The sequence below is a fragment of the Sceloporus undulatus genome, chromosome 2, assembly GCF_019175285.1.
Source record: "Sceloporus undulatus isolate JIND9_A2432 ecotype Alabama chromosome 2, SceUnd_v1.1, whole genome shotgun sequence".
NCBI lineage: Eukaryota > Metazoa > Chordata > Lepidosauria > Squamata > Phrynosomatidae > Sceloporus > Sceloporus undulatus.
This window is the reverse complement of record NC_056523.1, coordinates 59,204,491-59,213,646: the sequence shown is the minus strand read 5'-3', so window position 1 is coordinate 59,213,646 and position 9,156 is coordinate 59,204,491.

Sequence of the window (9,156 nt, the reverse complement as noted above, 5' to 3'; positions counted from 1 at the left end):
CCCCTCCTTCCTGGTCCCAGCGGGGGCCAGGAACGAGGAGAGGCCGCAGCGATCGCTGCCGGCCTGCTCCCCTCCTTCCTGGCCTCCGCGGGGTCCAGGAATGAGGAGAGGCCCCGATCCTGGCCTCCGATCGCGGTGAGGCCCAGGGCCCAGGCGGGGAGGGAAAGCTTCCTTAAGTGGAGGCTTTCCCTCACCACTTGGCCTCTGCTCCCCGCCGCGATCGCCAGGGAAAATGTAGGACAGAATTTTCAAATGTAGGACACATTTTTTGTGTGTCCTACATTTGAAAATTTTGTCCTGCATTTTTCCCGGTTTTGAGGTCCGGCGCTATGGCAACCCTACACCCGCCTGGCAGGGACAGTCCCAATAAACCCTCTGCCATATCACATGTTCAGCTACTTTTAAAATGTCCCAATTTCTCTCTCCTCCCCCCCCCCCCCTTTCTCCTTGCATCATGTATACTTCAGATGCCACAAACATGAGTTCAAAATGCAAAAGCAGTTTGTACTCAATTAACTCAGTGGAAGGAGAAGAGATAGTGCCTTTCCCAGTAGGTTCAGGCAAAAGCAAACTGTTGCAGGTTCTCCTAGGTTGTGTGTACTTCCTCATTAATAATGTCTGCCACCTTGGCCACACATGTCTCATTTTTATCTGTTTTATATTGGAGGGTATAGTGAAGGTGCAGCTCTTCTACCAGGCTTTCAAGGATACTTAATGTTTCTATCTTTAAAAAACTGAGTACTACCTAATGATTTAATTATAATCATGCACTGTCTTAAATGAAACTGAAAAGTTTATGTAGTCAACAAATATGATGGTTGTTGTTGCTGCTGTTGTGTCTCATCAAATCGTTTCTGACTTATGGCTACCCTAAGGTGAGCCTATCATGGGTTTTTCTTGATAGGTTTCTTCAGAAGGAGTTTGTAATTGGCATCTTCAGAGGCGGAGAGTGTGTGACTGGCCCAAGGTCACCCACTTGGTTTATATGGCAGAGCCGGGAATCAAACCCTGGTCTCCAGAGTCATAGTCCAATGTTCAAACCACTACACCACGCTGGATCACAATAAATATGATACAATACAATAAATCTCTCTAAAATTTGTCCTATACTGAAGTGAGAGACACTTGATATATGCAGAAGAACAGTACTTTGCCTATACTAGAATGACTCTGTTCTTTCGCTCTGACTGGACAACCATTACCAATAGTCAGAATCTTTTATCATAGTGTACATGGTGCATGTAACTTTGTGCATATTTAGCTGCATAGCAAAGGTGCTAAGAAATCTTGTTAGTAAAGTGCAAAGAAGTGTAACAGGGCATTGGTAAAAACATCCCAATGGGCATCAGGTGCTACCAGAGCACATTGGCATTCTCTAGCTCATGTCCCAATGCTCAATGGGACTGGTGCACAATGGATCACATTGTGCATCAGTCACATGATGCATTGGTCACTTCATTGGCTCCTCTCATAAGTCCACTTATAAAGACTTAAATCCATGATTCTGGCCATTGTCCCTTAAATTATTGAGATTGCTGAGTTGGCACAGCATTCTTTTGAATTCAATGACCACAACTCTGCAGTCTTGTCATAGAGATATGCATAATTTTGTGAGTAATTATGAATAATTGTGATGATGAAGAAGAAGAATGATGAAGAATGAATGAATGAATGATAAATTAAAATTAATAAAATTTTAATCTCATATACTGTTGCAGAAAAAAGACAGTAAAAGAGCTTCCAGCCAGTTTCCTATCCATGCACTGGACAGACCCAGAATTTCTTCATTTCAATGACTAGCTGTTCCCTCAAGCCATAGGCTAGTTTACACCTTACAGGAAGATTGTCTGCCATGTAAAATATCAACTGGGCCCACATCTGAACCTAAAATCTCTTCTATAAGCTTTAGCTGGTGATGACAGAACTAAAAATGTATTGGTGGCACTACACCTGCTATAAGAGCTCAGGGGGATGAGGAGATGTCAAGGACCATTGCCCTACCAATCTCTTCTCCTGCTGCTGCTGCTGCCAAACTGTGGAGACTGGCAACTGCTGTACTGACCAGTGAGGAGGAGAAGGCTGGCAATTTTGCAGATGATCAATCACCTAACTTCAGGGAAATGCTGGGAACAGGAGGAAGAAAGGAGGAGGAGGTAGTGGTGGTGGTGGTGACAGTAGTCAAAGAATGAAGCAGGTATTTTATTTATTAAGTTTGCCCCAACCATGTAAGACTGAAGGAGGCAAGGCAGAGGAATAATGGAGAGTCAGAAAACTATCCAGAAGGTAAAGCTTTTCTCAGGGGTCTCTCTCTCTCTCTCTCTCTCTCTCTCTCTCTCTCTCTCTGGATCTGGCTTCTACTCTTATGAGCCCCAGCTTGCCTAGTTCCTTCACAGACATAAATACATTCAAAATGATCAGTTCTGAAGAGCCAGGAGAGCTTTCACTTTGTGAAAGAAGGCCCTTGTCCACCTTTCCTAGAAAGACTGTACAACCCCAGGGAGGGGCATGTTCAGTTCCTTGAACTGTAGAGAGTGACTCTCTAGGGCCTGATTCTACACAAATTCATCTTCTCCCTCAGGCTGGCATACCCTCCAGCAGTTCAGAGATTGTAAAAAATGAAACTGCTATCCACCTTTCTCTCCTAGGCATGTCAGCTGCCATCAAAACAGGTGACATAACTCAGAGGAGGAGGAGGAAGAGGAAGAAGAAGAAGAGGGGCAGATTGACAGGAATCTGCAGAATTGGACTATGACTCCCCAGCAGGAGATGGCAGAGGCCAAAGAAATCCTCATCCTTTATTAAGCAATAAAAAAGAAATGTCAATCCCAACAAGGAATTGTTAAGTAGTAGATAGCTGATCTAATTGGACCTTGTGGCCTTGAAAGAGCTGTTGATAAATCTTCCAGTAGTTCCCTCACAGCTTTGGTGCTGACACTATCTTATTTTGTTGACTGGCATTACTTTCTAGCATTCCTATTTTCATGATTTTGGACTGGCTACATTTTGCCTACTCCTTGCTGGCTGTGTGTAGCTGGACTACTGACCTACTACAACAACTTCTGAACCAGCTAATGACCACCCTTGGCTTCTCCTTTCATCTTGCTCAGATAACCTCTGACTAACTGGGATCAGACTAACCACCTGACAGTTTTTGCACTCTAGCCACCTGCTTCCTTGGGCACGTGCTGATTAGTGAATAGGACAGCAGCAGCCAACACTTGTGTTTCTATCACAGGCCTGCATCTCCTGCCACTACTACCCTCACCTCCATCCCAAGTATTAACTACATCAACACTTGATTTTCACAGTTTTGACACTCATGGATTTGATTGTTCACGGAGGGAGGGCATCCAGCTTCCCTGGACTGAGAGAAGCCTGGGAGGGAGCGTGGGAGGGACCTGTGCAGCCCCTCAGTTATTCACAGTTTTCCCACTTTTGCAGGGATCTTCCACCTGTAGCCCCTGTGAAAGTGGAGGGCTGACTGTATTTCTTTTCCACTACACTCCCACTCCAGCTGTGGGAACTGTGGAGCAGTGGAGCAGCCGCATTACCAGTTCAGTATCCTCCTGTTAGTGAGGTGCTCCCACTTGGCATGGTCAGTGAAGGCTCAACAGAAGGAGGACATGGTGGTAGTGACAGCAAAGACAAGGTGAAGGGATGACTTGAGTCTACCCAGCCTAGCTGTGCCTTCACTGACCATGGTGAGTGGTCATGCTGGATGGCACTGAAAAGGAGGAGGAGGAGACTTGGTCTTTGACATCCTCACCATCTTCATTCTCATCTTCAATGCCTTTCTCTTTCTCTTTCTCTTCACCTCCACTTCTTTAACCCAGCATAGTTGAGCATTCACCAAAAATGCAAAAGGTCTATGCCAAGGTCTTCAACCACCATGCTGACATCCCCTCCAATCTTCTGTTGTGTACCAGTTAATCTTCTATTGTGCCACTTTCTCACAAAATGTTTGTATAGTTTTTAATCGGTATTCTTTTAGATATGTTAGCCACCTTGAGTCCCATTGTAGGGAGGAAGGTGGGATATAAATGAATAAAATAACAACAACTGCGTTTAAAATGTTCTGGTTTATCACTTTTCTTTCCATTGTCCTCATTTGTCTTCCATCTAATTCAACTGCTGCAAGCTGTGTTCAGTGCAAAATAGTACAAAAGTCAGGAGAGGAGAGGAGAGGTCTTGTCTTACTATTCCAATAGGCTCGTTTGGGTTTTTCCCCTCTTGTTGCCTGGCCACATCCATTTGAGTAGATTCTGTGGGTGCTTGGCCACATGTGTCTCAATCTTAATTATTGGAATGTTAGATAGTGCAGGACATTTTTAAAGGAGTTGGAAAGGCCATAGGGAAGATAATTTAGCATGGCTGTCCCACCTAATGTGGGACATTTGCAGGGTATGGCCTAGGCCATGTGCAGCCCACTGAGAGCAGGGAGAACCTGATTATAGCTTGACCTTCTGTCTTTGTGGGAGCTGATCTTGGCACAACCTAAAGCCTGCTAGTCCTGCAGAGAAAGAGCTTGGAAGGCCTCACTTCTTGCCTGATCCAATGACTGAATAAAGAGATAGGAAGGCTGGACTACTGGGAATTGTGTAATGGTGATGGATTATTAAATATCTATGGAATTAAATTTGCAATTATGTCTCATTGGCAAAGTGTGGATATGGACGGATTCAATGTCCTATTAACCCAGAAGAGATATCTGCCCCAGAAGGCACCTCTTTAACACACACTGTAACACATGGCTTGCATGAACAGCATGGATGAACCACCTTAGACATAAGCCATAAAACTACATAGTGTTTTCAGAACACTTTTGGAAATTTTAGTTTAGTATCATTTTATAATCTCGTATATTTTGGTTATATATATTTTTCAGTTTGCTTTATATTGTATTGCATTATTATTAGTATTATTAACCTTTATTTATAAACTGTTTTATTTATAATGCATTGGTTTTTTATTTCTAGCTGGATAAATTGGTTATACTGCATAATTTTATATTTGTATTTCTCCTTCCTATGTGTGTGTGCATATATACTTGTAAAGCACTATGAACACTGATGGTGCTATATAAATAAATGATAGTATGATAGTAAATTATAGTAATGATAGTAATAATTGTTCCACTTTCCTATTTTTTGAATACTGCACCAATGCTCAAAAAGGCATTACCCTACCAGTAATCTGACAAAGTAGCTTTCAAATGAGGAAATGAGCAACTTAATGCTGTTAAAAGCAATGAAACAGTGTCTTTTACTGAACCAACTACCCCTTTAAAGATGTTTTAGGCCTTCTAGCTATCTATTTTTCATACATTTTATATACTTTAATGGTATAAAGGCATGGCTTTTAAGACAATTTTTAAAGACAGTTTAAAGACAATTGCTTTTTTGTCACATGGCACTTTCATAGTACAATGAGTTTCCCCAGGGAATTTTTAGGATGAGCATACCAGACATCACATCCTTTCAAATATTTGGAGATCACCAATAAGATTTGCTACACCACTCCAAAGACTTGTAAGCACATTCTCTCTCTCAATCTCTCTCTCTCTCTCTCTCTCTCTCTCTGTGTGTGTGTGTGTGTGTGTGTGTGACTTCAAGTAACCTGTTGACTTATGAGTTTTGTAGGGTTTTCTTAGGCAAGTATTCCTTGCCTAAAAAAACCTATAAAATTCATGGGGTCACCATATGTCTACTACTGCTCCTTTAAAACAAAACAAAACAAAACAAGTTAATAACAATAGATGCAACACCCAGATGTTCATTCTTTTTCCAAGACAATATTCTGAATCCGAGTTTGTCCAATGAATGCTAATGGAATTGAAGAGGGCTATTCTTACATTTATCCCAATTTAGCAAATGGGATAAATGATTGAAAGGAAGTTTGTATGTACCCCACAAGATTAGGACCTTCACAGGAAGAGTACATATGAACAGTACATGAGTCATGGCTAGTACCTACACCCTGAAAAGTGTATCATCCCTAAAGACAATGGAAAAGTAAATTTCAAATAAAATAAAATATACAATGCCCACTGAAAGATCTGGTATGTCAGTTATTGCAGTGGCCCAATCCATGCCGGCAGCATCACAGAACACATGCAAATAAGGGAGCTTTGCTTTTATATCTCTGTCCTAGTTGATTAATCCTTAATCCACACACACTTTGCAGAAAATACACAAGAAAAATACAGTGGGTCCTTGGTAACCACTAGTGTGTAGTTCCAGGACCCCATACAGATACCAAAATCCATGGATGCTCAAGCCCCATTATATAAAATGGCATAGTAAAATGATGTCCTTATACAAAATGGCAAAAAGTGGGCTGACTGTAAATGAAAAAGAAACTTCCAGAGAAGAGGTCAGGCTATGGAATAGGGTTGGGGGGTTGGGGGAGGTATGCAGATTTAAGAAAAATCCTCATGGAAAAAAAATTAAAGTCTCTCATAGTTGTGTGCAGTGGTCTTGATCTAGATCACCATCCTGATCTAGATTTACCTGGGAGTAAAAAAAAAAACAAGAAAAGGGATGACCAACTGCACTTTACATGTTTCATGTAGTTTAGCCCTGCCATGTAAACTATTTTAATAATATCTAAATTCCTAATGTCAAATAAAATTCCTGATAAAAGCATAGAAAATAGAACAGTGAAAAAAGCATCAACTGTGTACATTGGGCTTTCTTGTCATTGCTGCCAGAAAATACAGAAAAAGGAGGATGGCAATTAATAGACTTACACTTCTTTCCTTATTTAAAATTTGAAAGAATGTCATGAAAACCAAAGCCAGGAGGTTACAAAAATTATAATAAAAATTTCAAAGTTTAAAAGTAAAGTTTAATTTAGAAAAACTATACAACATCTAACAAAATTTTCCTTAACAGTTTGTGGAAAAGATTAAAAAAAAAAACCCTCATGCTGTCTTTTGCTTTTGTAAGAATTTTCCCTCCAAAACCATCCTATTATTTATCCGTCAAAGTTTTCAGCTTTGTTAGAAACTATGCTCTTCATTTCATGAGATGATGACCTAGATTGTGTAAAGGACAGAAACAATGAATCTGATAAAATGGAGTTGTCGTGTATAATTTTTATTAGATGTACAGTACAGCCCTCCTCATGCAGATATCTCTGGATAGATAATTACTCTTCCACAACCCAAACATTCACCATTTCTTGCACATGCTCAGGCTTTAGCGATGTGCCACATCATTTCAGATAAAAAGGTTTCCCATTTATTTTTCAGACTTCCATGACAATATCAAATAATAGACACAAAAACCCTATTAAGTGTCGCAAAACTGTACCTCTAGAGAAATGCTTTAAGAATTATAGAACTACCAATAGAATAAAAAGCTGTAAAGGATGCAAAACAAAACAAAAACCTTGACAGCATTCTAAAATCATCTCCCTTCTGTAGATACTGATGCTTTCTGTATATACATTTGTTAATTTTCCTGTTATTGGAAAGAAGAACTTGAACATACTCCAGTCTTCCAGAAATGCTGACCTACACAACCGAAGGTCAGTAATTTTTTTAAAAAAACTAAAGAACACTGGTCAATATGCAAGTGAAGAAAAATGGAACCAGATGTCCATAATCAGACCACAGAAATTGCATTTACCCAGAAGTGCTATTTTAAAGCTCACTACATGTTGATCTTCTGTTTCTGTGGCAAAATACATTCTTGGCACCCAAAGAGGATTTCAATGCATTAGGCCAGCCTATTTTAAAAAGCAACTAATCTGCAAGATTTGCTGACATGGCACAGATCATGAAATCAAATATGAAGTTAAACAAGTTGCTCTTGGCATATTTTATTATCTCTAAATCCCACCCCTCCTCTCTCTTTTTGGTCCAGTCAAGTCCTCTTTGCTTCCAGGTATTCATTCTGCTTTCCCTAGGAAAGATTTTTTAACCTTGTCATATACTCTGCTTCCAGAATATGAATCTGGTTCAGATGCTCCTTTATGTGCAAGTCATCCTGAGGTGTGTAGTGCTAGTGGAAGAAAGTATTTTGCTCCTTTCAAATCCACAAGATTGAATAATACAAAATGTCTAAATTCAACAGTAAAAAACTTTTTAATATTGCAAGATTTGGTGGAATTCTGGGATTTGTAGTTTCGGGAGGAACATTTATACAACTCAGCACAAAAGTTAGAATCATACAAGCCATTGTATTCCCTATTACCATATATGGATGTGAGAGCTGGACAGTTAAGAAAGAAGATAGGAAGAAAATCAATTCATTTGAGATGTGGTGCTGGAGAAAAGTGCTGAGGATCCCATGGAGAGCCAAAAAGACAAACGAATGGGTCCTAGAACAGATCAAGCTAGAGATCTCCCTGGAAGTCAAAATGACAAAACTTGTACTTCAGGCACATTATGAAATGGAAGTTTTCCATCCATCTCATTACCTCCTCACTTTTAATCCTTCAAAATCTCTTTCTTTTTCTGCTTGCAACGCAAATTGCAACGAACTACAGAGCTCTGAATGAACAGAACATAGAAGCTTCCGCAAACAGGACACTTTAAAGCAATCAACTGTTCATCATAGAAAAAAAAATTGAGTCCAGCTTCCCTGCTTCCAACAAGTAATCAACAGAGATCTTGCTGTTATGTACCTTCAAATCAATTCCAACTTGTGGTGACTCTAACACAAAACTATATATCATGGAGTTTTCTTGGCAAGATTTGTTCAGAAGGGGTTTGCCTTCCTCTGAGGCTGAGAAGCTGCGGCTTGCCCAGGTCACCCACTGGATTGCCATGGCTGAGCAGAGATTCAAACTGGTCTGCCAGAGTCCTAGTCCAACACTCAAACTGCTACATCTCACTGGCTCTCCACTGGAGTCTTGGCTTTTTCCAGACTGGTGGCTCAGAGAGGGTAACTTCACAGGAAAAGATCCATTTTGTATCTTAGGTCCAAAACACTCTGCAGAAATAATCCAGTTTGAGACTGCTGTAACTGCCCTGGCTCAATGCTAGGGAATTCTAGGAACTGTAATTTTGTGAGACATTTAGCCTTCTCTGTTAGAGAGCTCTGATGCCACAATAAAATACATTTCCTAGGATTCCCTAGCACTGAGCCAGGGCAGTTAATGCCGTCTCAAACTAGATTATTTCTGCAGTGTGTTTTGGACCCTAGTTTC